Source organism: Lonchura striata, chromosome 9 (genome assembly GCF_046129695.1).
Source record: "Lonchura striata isolate bLonStr1 chromosome 9, bLonStr1.mat, whole genome shotgun sequence".
NCBI classification, from domain to species: Eukaryota; Metazoa; Chordata; class Aves; order Passeriformes; family Estrildidae; genus Lonchura; species Lonchura striata.
The window spans coordinates 8,074,831-8,097,203 of record NC_134611.1 but is presented as its reverse complement, the minus strand read 5'-3'; the positions used below and the strand labels follow the sequence as shown (position 1 = coordinate 8,097,203).

Here is a 22,373-nt window from a genome sequence, read left to right as displayed (position 1 = left end):
AGCTTAAAAAAGGCAAAAAATAAGTTTCTTAATAAAAATGCTTAGGTTTTAGTTCTCTCTTTTTTCTGCTATTTTATTTTCCTTACAGTAGTAGTCATAATAGTAGTAGAAGTAGTAGTAGCATTTAAACTATTAAACTATTTTTATCTCCACCCACAAATTCTCTCCCTTTTACCCTTCCAATTCTCTTCCCCCCATACAGCTGGGAGGGGGAGTGAGTGCCTGCATGGTGCTTTGTTGTCAGCTGAGGTTAAACCATGACACCAAGGTACCTAAAGTACCTGAACCATGTGACTGTGTCACCACAACAACCCACAAAAGAGACATCTCTGTCAGGAAAACTTTCCCCCCTTCCCTCAATACCTACAGGAACAGTTTTTACTGTGTCTCAGCTGGAAGAAAAACGTTAGTTAGGGAATCAGTCTTCCTAAAATTGCTTAAACATATATTTTGCAGCTGCCTGTGGAATTTTTTGCTAGGATCTCAAAAAAACACAGGAGTGAGCTGTAAATAACTGGCACCAAACAAACAACAGCCAAAGCACAAAGAAGCAGGCAGAACGGTGAGATATTACACAATTTTCAGTTTCTTGGACTCAACAGATTCTCAAAAAAAACCCTTCCCTAAACATGGACAGACATTGCTAAAATTTACACTACTGGCACCTAAGGGCTCTGGTCAGATTCTTCCAGCTCATGTAAGAGAATGAACAAAAAACCACAATCTGATATAAAGCAGCCACAGGTCAGGATCTAGTCTTAGTCTACATTTGAGAATGCCAGCCCAAACTTCCTCCAGAGCTCATTCCTATTTAAAAGGTCAGATTAAATCACTAAAAAAAAGTAACATTAATATAATAAATTTTATTAGTATATGAAGATTAATATAATCTGACACTGTACAGCTGTTTATTGATAAGAAGAAGTACAGAAGAAGCTTTGGGGAAAAAGCCTATTTTGTTTTTTATTTCCACTAAAGGCACCTTCATTAGCAGTCAACAGTGGCCAACTTTGCTAATTTACACACTTACCAAGTTTATCAAACAGTTAGGTTCTTAACTATGGAATTAAGTCCTTACAATACTATGATGAGCATATATGACCAGCAAAGAGCACTTCCAAATGAAGATATTCATTTGGTTCCCTTCCCCTCAGAGTAAAGCACTGTGAATTAAAGATGGATTAAATATATATTAAGAAAACAGAACTATTTTAAGCATTTTGAGATCTTCAAGTATGCTTGAGCTCACAAATACCATTTCTTTCAATGAAAAACATCAGCTCAGAGCAATGTTTTAATGCCTCACTTGTAGCCCTTTAAAAATAAGGCAGCTCTGAAGTGCTGCTGCTAGTTCAGCAGCCACCCAAGTGTCTCCCTTGATTTCTTCTCACCCCTCAAAATAACTGAGCAGGGCTAAAACTTCATGCTCTGACATGATCATGTATCTAAAAAGGAGAAAAAAAAAAAAGCAGATGGGACACAAGTGATGAATCAGAAACTCTCAGCAGTGCTAATATCATTCCTCAGGGAAACGTCAAGGCAGATGTTGGCACTATCAGCTAGAAACAATGAAAAACTCACTTCCCACTTTCTGCCTCTGGAGCAGGGCAGGAGGGAAGACATCTGGAGACACAACAAAGTACAACAATAACAGTGGACTTTTCCATATGTCTTTTGCACTTGCAAAGACATCCTGTTGATTTGCAATAAATACGATCCAATTCCAACAGCTTCCTCACCCGAAATTTCCAACTTCACGCCTTCGGGAGAGCCAAAGGCAGCTGTGAGCTGACAGCAGGAGCATGTCAAGTGCTCAAGAGTCTTTTCTGGGTCCAAGTTGCGACTGTGACCCTGCATTCATCTGTTATTTTAACATTTCTACTTGTTCCAACCTCTGCTGTGTTTTACTGCACGTAACTAAACCCCTGCCATTAGCGGCCCACTCAAACACAACTTACGGCTGTGTCTGCTTCGGCACAAGTCCCATGTCAATTATGACCCAGATTAAGCAGGATGAAATGCTTTTGGGATAAATGACTGGGAAAAATCACCAGCCTGAAAACGATGTAGATATTTGAAACCACGGTGGAAGCTGCAAATTGCTGGAACTACAAATTCATCCGTGAAACCCCAGAGCATATGTCCCGTGCAGAGCTCATGCACACTGCCCTATATTGTGGGTCAGAGATCTGCAAGCCACCACTCCTCAGCACACACCCACATCTCCTCTCATCTGTATTCACCCATATTACCAAATTTTGGTGCTGAAAACTCCCTACCTGCTTGGGAAATTACCATGTGACAGTGTCAGTGCAGTTGACTTTACAGCACCCATGAGGTGTGTGAGATTTATGGGAGGGTGATATTTCATTTGAACCCTGGACACTTTAGAAAGTAGCTAGTCCAGACTGTCATAAACATCTCATCATTGAAACAAAAGGGTGGGGTTTTTAATGACAGCTTTTGAACAAGGTTCTTTCTGCATTTGAAACTGCATAAATAAGAGATGCCTGAATTACAAGGCTGTAATTCATCCTAGGCTTCAGAGGAGGGGGAGTGAGAATATTAAACTACTAAACCAGAGGCTGTGCCCATGCCAGGAACACACCCAGGGAAGTGAATCTTTCCTTCCATGTAATGAGCAGAGTCAAGCTTTGCTGCTCCTTTGCAGCTCCTGCTTTTATCAGTGGAGCTCTGCCATCAAGCCTGGCTCTCCAGCCATCCCTGCCACCACACTGGATGGGTCCCAGCCTCTGGAAGGAAAAAATTATTCTGGATACAGGCATGCACTTACTGCCAGAACTGAGTTTTATTTCCATACTGTGAAGCCACATCATGGGATTAGGTAGTATCTCCATGGTTCAAAGAGGGACAGTCACCTGTGAAGGTGTTATGGAACACTGAGGTTTGAGATCAGAAATCATTATTAGGCCATGATCTGCAGCAAAATTAGAAGCCTGTGTTTAATGACAACCACTCCTCTCTCCATAACACATTTCCTGAAATCTTGTTTTAGCAATTCTTGACTAGAGAACAGCACCCATGCCAAATCACTCTGGGTAAGCAGCTGATGTCCACTGTAGCTCTTTACCTGCCTCCTGCACAGGGAGGAACATCCCCAGAGTTCTTCTTCAAAAGACCAGTACCTTTACACCATTCTGAAATGATCCTAAATTAAATGTCTGTATCAAAACTATTCAAGATCAATGGGTGCTTTCCAATGGTTTGCTCTAAAATGCTTACAAAGTGCTTTTCATCAGCAAAACGATTTTCATAAGATATAACCAAGGCATTTGTTCCTAACTCAACACAAGCAATTTACAATCCAAAATGGAGCAAGGTTATCAAAATTAAAATCCATTTGATTCTCATGCCAAAAAATTAGAAAAAATGCAGAAGCTAAAAACCCACTAAGAAGTCATACAAATTCAGTTTAAAAAGGTGATCCCTTTCAATTAGATAATGTGCTGATCTTGATCCAGGGAAAGTTTTGTTTGCAGTGTACAGATTTATAGTCCTCAGAGGCCCTTAGAATGTAAATGTAAGAGTAATTATTTCATTTTTATCTACTTTTGTGGATGTCACCACACACCCTGGAGCTGTATGTTCCAGCTGGACTCCCTGCTTCTTCGTGAGAAGGAAAACATGACCTTTGCTGTGGAGCTGTGACACTGCACATGGACTTTCACAGTCTTTTAAGAGAACAATAAATGCCCAGAGCTGGGTGATGCAACGTGCTCCCAAACTCCCATCTGAAATGGAGAGAGGCTGAGCAGCATGATCAGCATTAGGTACTTTATCCATCTCCCTAAAGCTACTATAGAAGTCATAAACCAGGCTTGGAATGCAGTCAATCATTTTTACTCAAGGCACTATACCTTAATTAAACTGAGACTCCTTCAAGCAAGCTGGAGACAGCCCCAAACCCAAACCCCAAGTGCTCAACCCACGTGCCTCGAGTCCAGTCAGCCCCAAGGGGTGACTGGAAGCAGTCCAAGAGGGAGAGGAGCTTGTTGGAAGATCCAGGATGGAGCAGCCCGAGCTGAATTCCAGAGGGGCTCCCAAGGGACAGGCACTGGAGCTCCTTGGGAAGCTGCACCCAAGGGAGCACCATCCCCTGCCTTTGCCACCAAGAGGGAGAGATGTGTTTGTGTCGGCTTATGTGGTTCTGACACTGCTCTTCAGCCTACAGCTCACCCCAGGTTTGCTTCCCAGGCACTGTGTATTTTAGCCAGTGTTCCCTCATTTATCCCCACTCGTGGTACGAGCCAAGGATTACACTTGATTTCAGCTCTCAGCCCCACAGAACACCAAGCTAACACTGTATTAATATGCTAAAGTTTAGAGCAAACGCTGTTCATCCTCCCAGGGGATCTGTAAGTGAGTGTATTTCATGAATAGAAAAATAAAATAAAGCAAAGCCCCGCTGCAGTGAGAGCACTGTTGCTCTTTCTGTCCTGCCCACAACACACTCAGCATTCCTCGTAGCACCCGCTAATCTAAACCAATAACCCTGGAAATGGCTATATCCTTTATTTAAATGTGTGAAGCCCTCAGGGCATAATCTGAATTTCTTGATTTTACGACTGTAAAATATATAATGATATTATCACCAAAGTCAATAACATGCTCCTGGCAATCAATTCACTGAAGAACGACACTGTCGTTTCAGTGCTGTCTTTTCTTTTCTACTTCTTTTCTAACTAATAAACTGTCAAAGTTGTATCCATTCAAATTATGCACACATTCAAATTATAAACCTGAAATAACACCTCCTCCTGTATCACAGGGCTGAAAAACAATCCCATACACACTTATAAACAGCCTACATCTTCCTGGGGCAATTAGCATTTTTATGGGTTTTTATGGCATCAACGCAGCGGAAAATACAAAACAATGTGGTGCAGAATGACCTCTAAGATGCCACACAGATTGAAGACTCCTAAATTAATTGCTAAGTGAAAGGTATTTCCCATTAGCTGTGCATATATATGCACCTAAACACATATATACACATGCATAATCTTATCTATTTGCACATATAGATACACATGATGCACAGGTTCATTTGGTGTCAATTATCCCAAGAAAACTCACTGCAATTTTAATCAACTACAGATTCCCCTAGAAAAAAAAGGCCCTAAGTACATAAGCAGGTGTAAAAGAGAAAATACTCACATGCAATTAAATGTGCCTTTCAGTACAGCAGGAACTAAAAGGAATCATGAAGATAACTCTGATTACTCTCCTTGACAGCACATTTTCCTCAGTGCCTTCACAGAACCTCAAGACCAAGACAGAGGGCTCAAAATGATCCATCACACATAGGGATGGATTGTGTTATCACAAACCCAGAAATTCTTTCTTCATTACTGTAAAAAAGTTCCGTGCAGAATGTTTATTTGAGGTTATAAAGCTGAGAACCCTTCACATGTTCTCAGATTTTTCTGGCATCTGTTAATCTAATTGTTGAAATATTCTAGTAAACTCAGAGTTGCTGGGTCATTCGTCACCATCTTTAGGAGCAGAGCTGCCCAACCCTCTTGTGGGCATCCACAGATCTGCCACAGAAAATCTTTTTCCTCTTTTAACATAACATTTTAGAAAAGAAACTACATTGTACCTAGCAGGCTATGTGCTCAAAATTTAACCTTTTGGTGTCAGCGCTAGTATTCTCTTCCTCTACCAATATTTCTCAAATGAGCTTCTTGCAATTAACCATTTTAAACTTTTTTTCTTCTCTTTAAAAAGGACAGATACTTGAAAGTTTAATTGCAAGATCAATACTTCATCTCAAGTGACCAGAGCACAGTTGTAGCACGATTTGCTCATGACATCAAGCACTGCTGTCTTTTAAATGAAGACACACTTTGGATTTCACACTTTATTTCAGTGATAAAGGCTAATCCCTAGCAGCTGAAAAAAAACTACTAATGGAATGAAATACAACATGTTTATGAGGACACCACCCTAAAAAGCATGTTAAAATTTTGTGAGGAATAAGCACCTCTTTCTATGTAACTAGCTGTACAAGAGCTTAGTTACAGTATATGGGCACAACCTGAGTGCAAACTTCTCCTTTCATCAATTGATAGAAAATGTCCTAAAAACTCTGCAAGGTGTTGTTATGGGGTGCTTTTAATGCCCTGTTTTGACAGCAGCACAATTTGTCCTGAACTAAAAGATTGAGAATACTCCTACAGAAAATGATAAACCACGTAAAGAGGGGACAGAGAAACCACTCCAAAGGCTCAATGAACTTCTATTATGGTTTAATTTAAAAACATTACTTCCAATTTTAAGCACAGATAAAGGCTCTCCAGGAAAACTCAATCATCATTCAGGCTATCATCTCAGCAGTACTCCCCAATCATTCAGCGCTGCTGTTCAGAAAACCTCAAACTGAGAGATTTTATGGCTTCTGGCATTATTAGCCTGAGAATTACTGTACTTGAAGGCACCTACACAGCCCCACTCCTAGAACCAAGTCTCCTCTGCAAGGAAACAAGATGTTCCCATATTATTTGCTGTCCTTGATCAGCTTTATAAGCAGAAATTTGTTCATCAAGTGACAACAACTTGCACTCGCCAAGTTTTTATCTTAACACTTAATGCAAGATGAACACGATGCACATTTTACCATCTCCAAAGCAAAACGGTTGCATGGACTGGATTAAATTAATTAATTATTTCTTTATTCTACAATGAAGTCCATGTGAGTATGTCAGGGGAAGGGTTCTGCTATTTATAGAGGAGGCCTCAGTATAAAATAATGTTTGATTAAAACTTGGGACAAATCTCAGTGATGGAGAGTCTGGGCTGAGCACCCGAGAGAAGGCAGTGATTGAGCACCCAGGCTCCACGGGCAGATGACAAAGCACTCATTTTCCTTTTAGCCAGAAGGCTCACTGATCAATTTTATTTTCTTAGATGGTTTTTGAGATGACAGAATATGGGCGCATCTTCAGACACAGAAATGACCAAAAGCTGAATGTAATTAAACTTCCTTTCAGCCTCTGTACCATGCAAGTCTTCATAAATCTTTGAAAGTCGTTTTGTAAAGGAGCTTTTTGCAGGCTGTGTGCAGAAGCAGCTGAAATTCCAAATTCTACATTGATTTAAAGTGAAATGAGACCCTGCAATGAAACTTCATTTTGGGGTACTAACCTTGTCCAGTAAGCCCCAGGGAATGACCAGAAGTGAAACCAGGGAAACTTGGCAGTCCATTTTCTGCTGTTAGAGAATTAAAATGATGTTTTCTGGACAACCAAAAGGGAAGGGCAAAGACAGGTATTTCTGGACTCTCCTTGGGAGACAGAAGATAGTCTAGCAGTATTTGTTCACCTAATGTTTCAAAGTTTGGGTAAATGTTTAAATCAAACAGACACCAAAATGTCAAGTACATAAAGCCCTTGGGAAAACAGGGTCATCAGCTGTTTCATTCCTTACCTACTTGCCTGGGAGTCAGGATGAAATCAGTTGTTTCTGAGCTAAAACCAGCTAAGGAAAGGTAACTGATGTTACAGTGATCCTTAATTTGCATTAATATGTGTGCTGCATTTGGATAGGGCATTGTAAAAGCCCAAGCACTCAGAAAACCAAAGGACCTGTTACAGCTGTACTTACATGAACGAGCAAAACAGTCCCAATGGGGCACTCAGCTGATACCATCTGCTGCCAAAAATCTCTGTACACAACCTCCAAAGCAGCAAGGAGAGCCCAGTGCAAAGGGGCTGCTAAATAACCCCAGAACGTGTCATTTCCCAACCAAATCTGAACTTGTGGGGCAGAACAAAGTCAGATTGAATAATTTTTCCTTTCAAGCTCCACCACAGCACTGAGAATCACCTTAAAGCAGATGAAAAATCAGGCAACATGAGGAATACTGATCATTTGCAGATAAGCATCTTATTAATATTTTGGTATGTGAACATGCAATAAGATCTGCAGAGTTGCTGGACCTCCCTGATTCCTCTTTAATCCTACAAAAACTGTAAGAGCTCAGAACTCATTAAAAAAATAATCAAGCTGTTTTTATGTGTTTCCCTATATCTGGCTTTAAGTATGTAGGTTTCAAGAACAATTTTAATGAGACTTTCACTAATCCAGGACACAGACACGCACGTGTTTACAAGCAGCGCCCCAAACTCATGTCAAGACACACAAATTCACAATTTACACTTCAAAGCCTAGAAAATATATTCTGTTGATGAGCCTACCAAAGAGTTTAGTTTTTGTTAAGTATAAGGAAGGAGAAAGGGTGGAGAATCCGTTCACTTCATACAAATACCAGTTTCCCGTGCTGCCCTAAGATAAATGTTAATTCCCCAGGACTATAAAAAGAGCAAGTTAAGAAAAGGTTATGCTCTGCTGATTAACATTCCCAAATTTCTCACACGTCCATAAGAGAAAAAAAACCTTTCCATTCAAGATAACTAATTACAGCCACTAAAGTCCCAAAGACAAGAGCAATAGCCTGTAACAGCTAAAGCAGGAGAACAAAGCCATTCATTGATTTACACTTCACCCTCTCCTGTCACCACTGTGCCCCCCCTGCACCAGTGCTGTGTGCAGGCACAGAAATGGGGCTTTGCACCACTCTGGATGGTGCCAGAGCCACCTCTCCCCTCCCAGCCACCCCCTTTGTCAATGCAGAACTTCATCCTGCTGAAGGCTGATGTCAGTGCTCTGCAGAACGTGCATCACACCAGGCTGGGAACATCTGCAAGCTGCACAGTCTGGGGGCTGTGCTCCTGGTCCTTCACTGATTTCCTTTGATGCCTCAGGTTTTGGCTTTTATATTTTTCACATTATGGGCTGCTTTAGTGTGTAGTTCTACGCTTCATAGTAAGGGATGCTGAGTCTCTTCATAGAGCAAGGAGACAAAACAATTCCTGCTCCAGCTGGGCACCAAGGACAAATGATCCAAACCTCAGCCCAGGAGCACAAACAGCGTGGGCTGGAGAGAGAAAAACCAGCAGGATGGGGCTGCCTGGGCTGGAGCTGGAATGGGACAATGAACTCCAAGGTGCCAATGGAGCAGAACTGATCCCAGGGAGAGCCCCCGGGAGCGCTCGTGCATTTTGGGACCATTTTGGGTCATTTGGGTGCAGCCCTGGCTGGGCTCTGGTGCTGCCCAAGGTAGATCCATTGAGATCCTTTGAATAAATCCCTGCTTTATTCTTTAACTCTGTCCAGCCTCTGCTCTAGGTCAGCCTTCACAAGGCACCACCTTCCCCAATGCAAATAAAGCCTCACCTAAATCACAGAACTTGGTCTTCCGGGAGAGAAGGTGAAAGTCACTCTTGAAGCATTAAAGCTCCCCAGCCCCACCTCCCACATCACTTCAACTCCAGAACCACTTCAGACCCCACTGAGAAAAGATTCCATCAGAAAATGTCAGTGCAACTGCAGAACAATCCTCATCTTTCTTCCAATGGAATTAGTGGCCCTGACATTTGCATTATTAGTACATTACTGACAACTACATTATTAGTAGTTCTGATAAGATTGGTGTAAAACACACCTCTGGAATGTGCAGACCTGTAAGTTTCTGCCTTAAAAACCTGGCTCCAAGAGCATGGCATTAAAGGCAGCACATGGCCTCAAACTGAACTACACACCCACCCTACACCACCTATTCTCATGCCAAAAAAGGAAAAGAATGAAAGTGTCATGCTAGAAAAAACCCCATAGTAAACAGGTGTCTAGAAATGATCTTAAGATCACATTAACTCAGTAAGAAAAGCAGCTGCTATTTATTTTCTGTAGTCAAATGGAAATACCAGTATTCACCACATGGCAGTCAAGAAAAAACAAAACAAACCACTCTTTCCCTGCTGAAATTGTTCACATTTTGTTATCCAATGTTTCAGGAAGAAAATTATTTTCATTTTGGCTTCCCACTGCCTCTGCAACATCAGAGAATGTCTCTCCCTGCTGGAAAAACAATAGGAGGCAAAGAGGAAAGCAGCTTTTTTCCTGAGACTTTGGGCTAAAAAACGCCATCAATTTCGAAATTACAACAGTGGCAAAGTGCTTCTTTCAATCGGGTCCTTTCATTTTTGCCTCCTGCTGCCGCTCCTATTGTCAAAGTGGCAGCAGGAGGCAGGAATGAAAAGACTACTGCTGGCAGTCACCCTTGGGCAAACTGCTGACAAGAAGTAAAACACCCCTGTGCCAGAGAGATTCCGGAGGTAGGAAACTGGGGTTTGCACATCTCTGGTGTGTGCAAAGCCACGGAGGATCAGCACATCAGGACAACTCCTCTGCTCCTGGAACTGATCAGGCATCAAGGAGCCAAAGTGTTTGGGAACCGAGAAAGAAATGTTGAGAAAGTAAGGAAATACAATAAAAAAAACCCAGCAAATCCCACCAGCTAACTCTGTGTCAAGTAAGAGGAAAGGAAACTTTCCCCAGCTGGGAAAACTTGGAGACTTCTTCAGCTATTGAGTAGATGATCTGATTTGCAAGAGCACAAGGACCCAAGTGACCCTGTCTGAATCCAAAAAGCCTACAGGTGTGTGAGAAGAAGCAGGACAAAATACTGAAGTCAAGTGCCAAAACTTTATGAATTTTAACACATTTGCTGAGCCACCTGCAGAGCAGCCCAGTGTTTCAAACCTGATCACCTGAAGAGCAACCAGAAGAAAATCACTGCCAACACTCCTCCAAACACTGCCAGACAGAAGCTCTTAAAGCAGTGACTGTGACCAACCCAAGTAATCACCTCTGTCTCTTGCCCTTGGGTGAGGCTTCCAAAGAATCCAAATCCAGCTGCAAATCAGTGTCCTGCAAACAGGACTCTCTTTTAAAAGGATGCCTTTATTCCCTGAAAGGAGGAGCTCCATCCCCAGCTGAGCTGCACCTGAAGGAATCTCTGCTTGCAGCCCACAGTGCTGGGTCTGGCAGCTGGGCACTGCAACGATGACTGAACTGCCTCCTTTTTGGAAGAAATATGGGTGCTAAAGGGACAGTTTAAGCTAGTTCTAGGAAGTTTTAAGCAGCTGATAGAGGATAGGAGCTGTCTCAGCCTGGTCCTGCTTCAGGCTGGGAAGAGAACAGATCTGCCAATATGATACACGTGGTTTTACTACCTTTGTGCTAACAAGAGTTCATTACAAGAGAGCAAAACATTCCCCTGAAGACCTTGAGGAAAAAAGTCTGAACAAAGTCGACTTAATCTGCAGAGATTCTTTGAAAACAGAGAAAACAATGGGGAAGCGAATAAAGGGGCTACTAAAATGGGATATGCTATTATTTTTCATTGCATGGATTTAATAAAAGGAGGGTTATCTTTGCTGAAACTGAGCCATGAAAAAGGTACTTTTCCCCCACTAAAAATAAAAAGCATGATACTTTACAAATAAAATCACTATTATTACTTGTGCTAGAACTGAACAACAAAAACTTATGAAGCTTGAAAACTCTATTCTGTGCAATAAGCACCTAAAATGTTTCATCACCTGTGTTTGTTAAAATAATAAAGGGAGATGATTAGATGATTTTTTTATAAGAATCCATATAAACCTAAACTGAGAAGACTCTTTTCCCAAGGTCAGAGTTCTCTGTTAACTTAACCTATAGAAAATCCTTGTCATATTAACTGAAAGGACATGCAGATAAAATCAGTCTGCTGAAATCAACACTTGGCAAAAGGAGCAGCTGCAGGGGGAAAAGCAGATTCTATTTACACCATCAAAATATTACCAGATTTTTAAAACATTATTATTCCTCTTGCAGTTGTGCTTATCTTCCGAAAAGACCTGTCTACTTGGTGTAATGCTCTCATTATTTGGCTGCTGATACCATCAAGATTTGCTGGCTATTTCTATCTCTAACAGATTTTTCGAGACCATGCTGAAAACACTGATCAAATGATGCAGGAATCCTTCTCTGGACTGCACCCCAAGGCCTCCTCAATAACTTGACTATAACTTACTCATTTACAAACAAAATTGACTGTGTCTAATCTCCGTGCAAAAAACCCAACAATCTAATAATTTAATGTCTCTATGCAGCTTAGAATATTATAAAATTGGGTATTGCTGTGCCAGGTTAGTCTGCTATTAGCTGGGGGATTCTCAAGCATCTGTCATGCAAAGTAGGTCAATTTCTAGCCATATAATTCTGATTATGTCAAAATATTTATTCATGAGTTTTCTAATTCAACGTACTTCAAATAAGTCATATTTATGGGAAGAAAAAAAAAAAAACCAACCCACATCTAAATGATGGTTGTTAACAACTGGGTTATCACAGCTTCAAACATTCTGCTAATCCAGAGATGTGGAGAATGTTTTTTTTTCCTTGCAATGTACTATGTAGTAACAGAATTGTTTTCATTTCCTATTTGCTGTTATTTTTAGTCTGGTTTCTCAAGGAAACAAGGAACACAGCCAGACACTCCCTGGGTGTTATGTGGGAATGTGCAGAGCAATGGAAACTCCCATCCTCCCTTCTCATGCCTGGATTCACACGTGAACCTTCGGGCCAATTTCAGTCAAGTCTCATCTATGTTATGATTTTTGCACTTTACCAGGCAGGGGGAAATAGATGGTGCAGTAGAAGAGATTCATCCTGTGGATGGATGTGCTGAGGAGAGGCCTCACTTGAGCCTTGTCTTTTCTTAGAGTTTAGCTCAACATGAAAACCAAAGAAACCAGGCTTCCCTGGTCCCTCAGTGCACAGGAGTCCTTCCAGCCAAATTGAGATTGCCAGGAGGAAAGGGGGATGGATTTTAATGGATGTCACTATCCACATGCTCCACAAGATCCAACTCCTCCCAGGGAGAGATCAGGAACAACTCCAAGCTGCAGGCAAAACTCCTGCAGTACCAGGGGGTGGAAAAGTTCATGGATCATGGAATCAACCCATCGGCCATCTCCCACTATCTCAGCTTGCTGCAAGCCCTGTCCAACCTGGCCTTGAACACTTCTAGGGATGGGGCAGCCACAGCTTCTCTGGGAATCACCTCATGACCCTGCTGAGCCCAGCTCTGACCAGTGGATCACATAAATTCAAGAGCAAGTGACAACTCCAAGGTTTTCAGTGCTGCTGCAACCAAAGAAAGTTCTTCAGGATCTCCATTTCCTTCACTGCACCGACCTTGCTGCAGCATTCAAATTACCTGTGGATTTCTCTTGCTTTTACCAGTCCCCACATCAGATTCCATATTGTACCCACCATATCCCTACTAAATATCCAAAAAAAGGCTTGGGAGAAGTAAAATCTTTAAACTTTTCTCCCCAGTCAAATGCTGCCTAAGCTTACACTTCATCTTTTAATACACTGCCAGGAGGTACAAAGGAAATTGTATAGTACTACCATTCCTGAGGCAAAAAATGATGAGCCTAATTCTTGTCTTCACTGTGTTTTGTTTCCTGCCATTCCAGCACCACAGTGGAAAATGAAAATAAAAAGAGAGCACCCAGCAATGCCCCCAGAGAGGTCCAAAGGACACAGAGACGCTGTGCACATCCTCCTCCTCAGTCACCTGCAACAACTAATGTGAGTCTGTCTCTAAGATTCTTTATTTCCAGGACAGAATGGAAGGAATGGCTTTACATTTCATCAGTTTAGGAACTTTCCCTGCACAACAGAGAGAGTTTAAACTTTTTGGTGGTCACCTCTGTGCACGACTTGAACCATCATTCACCTTGATACAACTGAGCTAGAAAGGCTACACCTGAAAAAATCATGAGAGGATGAAATTCACCAACTATGCAGCTCCTTTTATAAGCTTTTAAATAAAAATGTGTGTTTCTGGGGACCATTTCAACCACTCTTGAGCCCTCTGTCCTCTGACACCTGCAGGAGCTGCACAAAATCACTGTAGCCATCACTCCCATGTTTGCTGGAGTATGCACAGAGCTGTGTTCTGTCAGTGACCTTTTTAATCAATGGGAATACAAGGGGGGGCATTAACACTTTTAAATGCTTTCAACTGCCAGCATCCTAATATTAATTTTCTAAACATTCTTCCACCCTGGTAATTAAACCACGATCTGTGTTTCCTTTGTGTGGCTGCTTCTCATGCAGGGATTTAAATGCTATGTTTTGTTTCATCTGTAATTGTTTTCCCTTAGACCTTTCTGGTGGAGTCTGTGGGCATTCAGTGTAATCTGATTGTTGATTACATCCACAGCATTTATTTCAAGGCCTGTTGGGCTGGTTTGAAAGAATCACAATGGTGGCTAACAAGTCTAATCTCAGAACTATCATTTAAGAAAAACTCTTTCAAGGTTTAAATGCCAGTTCTTTCTTCAATCACTTTCTTACATGATGCCCCCCACAAAAACCCTATTTGATATTAAAAGAATCAACATGGAGCCTGAAATGGCTGATCAAAATAGAAATTTAGGTGTTAAAACCTATTTCTACTGTATAGGTTTTATAGTAAGGAGACTACTGTTATGTCAAAAACCCTTCACATTTTAGAAAAATTAACAATGCGAGACAAGGCAAATTATAGCAGATGTTGTAAAATGAGGAAGACTTCATCCTTGGAATCATATTTTGGCCATCAGAAGTTTAAAAATCATGCAGAACTTGGGCAATCTCTGACACTTGCTTTTTGGTGGTGTGTGCTGCCCATCCTTCACTTGCACAAGTTTCAAGTTCCTTGCCTACAACCTTCCTTAGGAAAATGTGTTGATTTTTGATTTTGATTCAGATGATTTGATTTCCAGCTCTGGGGCCCTCAACATAAGAAGGACTTGGAGCCAATCCAGGGGAAGTCACAGAGATCTCTGAGGGCTGGAGGATGCACAAAAAAGAGCCCACACGTGCAGGACTGGCCTTGGTCAGGATTGAGCTGACTAAACATCCCTCTGAATAACAGCCCTGCTCAGGAAAGGAGTTAATAACAGCAGACAAAACAGGATTCATTTAATCAGCCACCATTTCTCTGATTACCACAAACAAAGAAACAGGATTGGATGACAAGTTGGAGAGCTTGGTAAACTTCAGCACTGCCTTGTAACGAAGCCTTGGCAAAGAATTAAGTGATATACAAAGATTTTTCACACTGAAGCGGTGTAAACACTATTTCCACTTTTAGAAATGTATCCTAGCAACTCATAGGAATGGTTTTAAAAGACAGCTGGACAAAACTATAGTTTGGAATAAAACCAGATGTAATTGCTAAACCAGCAAGTCTGGTGGTCCCAAGCTGGTGCCGCAGCACCAGCTCAACTGTGATCCAAGATGCTGAGGAAAGAAACACGAGGAGAAACAGATGTTTGAAAGCTAACATCTGCAGGATCCACTAAAAAAGATGCATCAGTGTTGGTGGAAAGGATTCTGAATTTTGTATTCCTTTGTTACTGATGTAGAAAATCTCTCTGGCTTCCAGTAGCAAGGCCTGCTGGACATGTAGCTCCTGTTTCACATTTGCATGACACCAGGGAGAGGTGCAGGATGCACGACTGGATTTAATGTATCAGAAGCTCATTCAATTCCATTGCAGATTAAAAACATTTCAGTCAGTTTTTCAGGACAAAGCTGAATGAAGGGGCTTGTATAATAATGCACAGACCTTGATTAAATAACCATAATTCAGTGGAGATATTCTGCTGACATGACCAGCAAGAAAAAAGGTGCACAAAATCAAGCATGAATGCAAAAAGAGGCTAAACTGTATTCCAGGTTAGTATTGAGACTCCATTGCATCACTGGCAGTGGAGATAAACCATGTTTAGATACAGCAGGTCATGTTTTAATACCCTCCAAGGAGCTGAAACACAAGAGCAGAGCATCCCACTCTTGAGATGGAAACAGGAGAGCCCTCAGGATATGTCCAAATCTGCTGTGGGGGATTATTTTGCTTTCCAACCACTGTTTAGATGTGAACTACAGCACATGGTGCACAGAGAATTAATTAACTATCAGGCTGTAAATTCAGATACTCTGGTGTTATCTTAGTCATAAATCTTTGCAGCTGCAGCCAGAAGTGGCTGTGACCGGCAGAAGGTTCCACAGGTGAGCCCAGACTGGATCCTGATCTGGTATTCAAGGACTGAGCAAGGAATTCTTGGGGGAGGGGGAAGAGTTGGGACATTTTTAGGGGTTAAGGTTGTTTTTTAACCAAAACCTACCATACATCCCCATGGACAGCTTAGTTATCAAAAAGAAGGTGTATTATACTGAATATGGGTAAGATTATTTTTAACCAGCATAGATATATATATAACTTCCTCAAAATTTACATGTAAGAGTTTGCTAGAGGCTAGTTTTCCATAAGCAACATTAGTTAATTTTCACTCTCACATGGCAGCCTGAATATTTGAAGAGAGGCTCAATTCTTTGATTTTTCATTTCTCCAGAGGTCACTTTTTAACAATTCTGTTATAAAGTTTGTCAACAGATAAATTTTACCAAACCAGACACACACAGACTGCAATATAATGCACATTTCATTTTGTTTCAATTGAAAACATTGATAAATATAATATATGCCTCCAGACTGCATACAAGGGGCCAAATCCAGAAATCTGGTTTTGGTGCACTGAGAAGGAGTCATGTATTACTGTTTTTCCTCTATATGGACTGGTTTATGTCATCAACACTGAGTTGGATCTGCTTTTGTTGTCCAGTTATTCACTAGCATCCTACCTTTCATGGCTTCACTGTTAACTTTTAGTTCTACTGCTCTGGCTCTTATTCTTAGTGAACATCCCTGCCCCTCTACCTGGCTTATGGTACTGGCTCAGGGTGACTAACTTCATCATTTTATTATCCCTTCCCCTCTTTCCCAATTCATGTATTTCTTTTGAACTTTAACACTTTTGCACTACTCAAGAAAACGGAAATAAAATAAGATGAAGATTAAACTGAAATTCAAATGGAGAGCAGCCTAGACAACATTACATTTGGATTTATTTTGGGGAAAAAAACCTTAAGATCTTTTGTTCTAAATAGAGTTGCTGACCTAGAAACATACATTCATTTCTGGAAATAAATCAAAATTCCTCCTATGTTAATCTAATTGCACCAGTGGAAGCTAAGTAGTCCCTTAAGTAATTTAAGTTTCCTTATTTGAGAGGGAAAAAAATTAAACAAAAAAAAAAATCAGACCTTTCCCATCGCTGAGAGTGTGTTTTGTAGAACAAGCCAGTTATGATTAATTTCTCTGTTTGCAGTAGCAATTGCATTTTCCTTTAAAACTGGAATAGGTGTGAGCAGGTAGTCTGGTTTTTAGGGAGCATCGTATAAGCAAGTGAATAACACCAAAGTATATAAAACAGTCTAGCTTTGATTGCCTGCTTTTGTTTTATTGTCACTGTCATAAAAGTTCCCCACAAAATCTGCTGATTTCTGAAATACAGAAAGCTCAGAAATAGGAACCTTTTTTCTGGAGGCAGCTGCAATGAAAGCAAGTGGAAACCTGAAGGAATTAATGATCCTGCTGCTTTTCCTACCTCGTGCAATCATGAGGCTGTTTTATAAAAGGGCAGCGGCGCCAATCATCCAAATCATCCCTTTTCCTGCAGTGCTGGTGCTGGAGAAAAGGAGGAACACTTGCTCTGTGCCCAGGAAAGGGGCACAGCCCAGGAGGGTTCCAGGAGCCAGGGACTGGAAATCGGAGCAGGAATTGCTGTCACAGAATTTATTCAGGCCTGTGATGTCTTGTGAACCCCTTTCCCTCACTCAAAATGTTCTCTACAAATATCTCGGTCTACAGTAATTACCTGGGGATTAGGAACAGCTAATAAAACCCCCTCTTGAAAGGCTGGATGAATTTGAGATGATAACAAGGTTGGCATGTGCCTAAGGGAGCAGAGACATCCTTCTGATTGTAATTTAATCAACCTTGATTAAAAGAAAAAACATTTATCTGTATCCTGTTCAATAAATTTTGATCCAATCTCTACTCCAGCACCCAGCCAATCAATCTCTCCCACCTCCCATCGGAACTCAAAATGTCCATCAGACATTTTTGGATGTTCCGGGCCCTCGTCAGAAGCATTTGAGACCCTGGCAGGCAGCTGGAAACAGCTGTGATTTTGGGTTTGAGCCATGGAATGATTTACCAACTTTGAAGGTGCAACAAGGAGTCACAAAAGTTTAGATATTATAGTAGAAGTAGTAATAAAGTAGAGGGGAGAAGTTTTTAGTATTGTACAGGGGGGTTTTAACACCTGTACAGGGGGGTTTTTACTTTGTACATGGGGGTCAGAAGTTTTAAAATGGAGGAATTTAGGCCGGTCCTGTTCCTCCTCTTTCTTCTTCCTTGCCTCCATGTTCTTGGTGATGTTGGCACTCATGGATTGGTTTAGAGTAGAAAAGCACCACTTAATATAGGTAGTAGGTATTGGGGAGAAATTATCAACATGAATCACGTAATAGATCATCTAAAAGACAGCAGCAGCCCTGGGCGGGGAGAGAAGCAGCAGTCGGGAGTCAGAGAGGATGTCAGGGTGTGTGTGTGCCTCTGCCTGAGCTGTGAGCAAACCACAGCAGTCTGAGAAGAAAATCTTTTAGATAACTCACAATAAACTGCCTTGAGACCGAACAACAGACTGCTGAGTTTTCTTTGGAAGCTCGGGTTGGAGGAGAGACTTTTCCACCACACGGAGCCCTGAACCAGGCCAGGGTTCCGACACCCAAGAACGCCAAAGGAAGTCACAATGGTGCAGTACACAGCTAAAACCCCTGAAGAATTCTCCTAAAAACCAAAACCCACACCAGCAGTGCTCTTGAGAGACACAGCCCTGCCTTCCTCTTTCAACACACTCCTAAGTCCCCGTGCTGATGTTTGGGATAACTTAGAGTGGGGATTTTTAGCCAGCAGAGCAGTACTGATGCATCTGCAGCACATTCAACCCTCAGCAGCACTGCAGGGATGTAAAATTAGACCTGTGACTCAAAGGATTCTCCTTCTCTGACCCTGCAGCAGCAGGATCACCAAAAAGCTTTTGGCTTCCCAAGCACTTGGATAAAATCTTCTGCAGCAGCAAACTACCCTTGATGAAGTGTTCCCCCAGTAACCATCTCTAAAGAAAGAGTAATTGAAATTAGCTCCTTTTTCTTGGTGTGCTGCAGCTGAGGAGACAACAGTAAATAGTAATTATCTGTACTCTTCCCAAAATATCGAGCCTCTGAAGTTCCAATTATTTGTTCTCAGATACACCAGAGCTCACCACCCAGTGTAAAAATGTCTCCCTACCATTTCTTTCAGTATTTGAAAAAAAAAGCCTATGCAGTGAAAAATCTAAAGATGCAATGGACTAAATATGATGATTATTCCTTATAATTGAACATAATTAGCTTCTTACTTCCGCAGAGTATCTTAATTATTGAAGGTGTTACTAATTCAGACAACTAGGGCTTGATTAGGTTAAAGTTATTTTTCCTATTTTAGTCAAATATTCCTTTTATTTACATCAAGAGCCCTAAGCTGCAAACACTTTAAAAGAACCCAAAATAGTAAAAAACCCACCTACTTTCCAAGTGACTGAGTAGGGAAATAATAAGTCAGTGCTGTTTAATCAGAATAAATCCTAGCAATGGACTGAATTTTCCATATTCTTCACACAAGCTCAAACAAACCAATTCCTGTAAGGTTTTAGGCCCCAAGTTTAAACAGGTCAAAAAATAATAGCACCGAAAATTAAACAGGCTCTGCACACAATAAAAATTAACATATTGCAAAATCAATTTCACAAAATGCAAATGGGAGATAAGATTCTGAGACGCTCACTCCAGTATTAATTTGAGTGTGAGTGCTGATGAACTGAGGTGCTAATTAACTTGTAAAGCTATCAGTATTTGGCTTTAACTGATTGGCTGTATTACAGAAATCCTAGGATCCTCAGAACATGTCAAAAAAAAAGAAAAATAAAGCTAAAAATATTTAAGTTCTCACTGTTTTGAGACATTACTGGTTTTTAAAGCAACAGAAGGGAAATCCAACAGATAAGAGCTACTTTGCAAAATAATGAAGTGAATTAAATTAAACTATAGCTTGATGAAAATTGATGAAGAAAACAGCACTAATGATGCTAAGAATGGAATATAACATCTCTGCCTGCACCACACATTCCATAAACACACTGTGCACATAAAGCAATGCAGTGAGTGCAATAAACATAAACCACAGTGAAGAGGAGAATGTGCACTTTATATCAGGCAGTATACAGAACCTCAGACCAATTATGTACATAAAATATTGGTATATGCTTCACATAGAGGCAAGTGAAAAAAAAAACACGAGGAAAGAGCAGGGCAGCAGGTGACATTTTCAAGATGAAGAAAGCCCAAACCAGAACAATGGGAACTAATTAAAGAGCACATGGCATAGCAGGCTATTCCCTCCCTGTTACCTTGTTCCAAAACCCCTACAAAATGTATCAGGCAGCATCAAATGAGGAAGGAGATCACCCATTTTTACTCTCTGCTTGCTTAAATACCACCACAAACCGACTGCCCTGAAGCTCTTGTCTCAAACACTTTTCCCCCTTTCCTCTTATATCCTCAGTTGAATACAGAAGATTCCCAAAGAGGCACTTCCACATCTGGCACATCATAAAGTTTAACATCTGGGAGGCACCTGCTGAAATGGGGTGATGATTCTGGGTGGTAGCAGTGGCCCCACAAGCTGGGATCTGCCTTAGAACTTGGGTAACTTCCCTGAAATTGCAGCATTCTGCAATTACAATACAGTTAAAGGAAGGAACCCACCTGTTTCTTGATCATTTATGCACCATTTTGTGTTAATTAAGGATTATCTATACCAAATTTTAAGCTTGAATGTCACACAGTTAATAACCAGAATAGAAAACAGTCACTAGCTCAGGAAAGAAATATATAGGGAAGCCAATTAGCAGGGGAAAAAAACCCTCAAAATTGTTAAATACAGATCCTTAAGTGTCTTATTACATAAATAGTTAATTAAGAATAATTTACAGAAACAATTATCATTACCACATTAACACTAATTGTTCTACCCAGGAAGACAGCATTGTATAAAGCAAGATTGCCTGCCTGTTACTTCAGCACATAAAAATGTCAAGGGACTTCCTTTGGTCTCCTTAATTCCCTTCCAGTCTTTTACCATCTCAAGACAGAAGGGCTGTAAAACAAATCCATAGAATGGGGGTTAACATATTAAACACACCACCTGCCTACTTTTATTGAAGTAAGTCGAGTTTTCTATTCAAAATACTCCTCCTTTTCCCCCCCTTTTTTTCATATGAAAAAATGGCACTGACAACCCTGCCCAGGAAAAAGTGTCATTGCTAATATTGCACGGATAACAAGTAGCAAGACTAAGTAAATAGGAAGAGACACAATTATGTCTACATACAGTTTAAATCTTGAGATTTTAAATTCAATAGAAAAGTCTTCAAAGAGGGAAAAAAACAAACAACAGTGAAGATAAAAGAGAGGGGGAGAAAAACTGTCAGAAATTACGTGCAGGAGGGATGAAAAGGCGGCTTTCTGCTCACATCTCTGATGCCAACATTGTTTTCTCCGAAGCTACAGACAGAAATAGGAGCTCGTGCATGTACCAGGCACAGGATCTGGCCCTTCACAGGGCTGCTGTGCCTGATTAAGTTTAATTTAAGCCTTTTTCCAATTGCCTCTCTGCCAGCAGCTTTCCCTGCACAGCACGTCCTGCCTGCGGGGCAGGGAAGGAGGGCATCTCCTGCTGCAGCCTGGGCAGCACAGGGATTTCATCTCCATGGGTTCCCCTCCCAAAAACCAGCCACCTTCTCACCCACTCCAAAATCACCTTCCCTCCCTTACAGATCTGCTCCAGTAAAACAGCTGGGGATGTGAACACCTACTCCTGGATCTCAGGTATCGAACTCCAAAACTTCTTCCTAGGACAAGCAGGGCCTCTGAGATTGGAACATTTAACATGTGTCCCACCAAACCAATCCAAAACCCCCATTAACAACATCACTCCAATAATGGCCCTAAATACAGCACCTTCTAATTGCTCATTTCAAAGGCAACCAGCCCAATGTCCCTGGACGTTTCAAACAACACAAAGCTGCAACCCAGCTGGGTTTTCCTCAATCTAGATGGCAAAGATGCCACCTCCCTCCTGCCTGCCTCTTCCAGGAATAGACAAAAATTAGCAACAGAACATTTATTTTGATTTAGACTCACTTTTCCTCAATTGCCATGCAAATTAGAGGCAGGTGTGGAAGGGAAACAGAGATCTTTTAAGATGTTAACTTCTCACCTTCCACTGCAATTACACACAGGCAGCACTAAGAGCTCTGTACACCTGCAGCAACCTGGAGACTGTGATAAATACTGCATATATTATGCTTAATTACCAGTGTGAGGGGCTGGACTCAAAGTTCTTCCCAATCCAGTGATGTTGAGAAACAGAAAGTTTTAAGTTGCTGATGCAGGAA

The 22,373-nt window shown here is 41.2% G+C and overlaps 1 protein-coding gene across 8 annotated transcripts in view; it reads right to left on the bottom strand.

Moving 5' to 3' along the window:
* Positions 1 to 22,373, bottom strand: part of DAB1 (DAB adaptor protein 1) — a 419,748-nt gene that overhangs the window by 58,487 nt on the left and 338,888 nt on the right. The gene's annotated exons all lie outside the window — the stretch shown is intronic.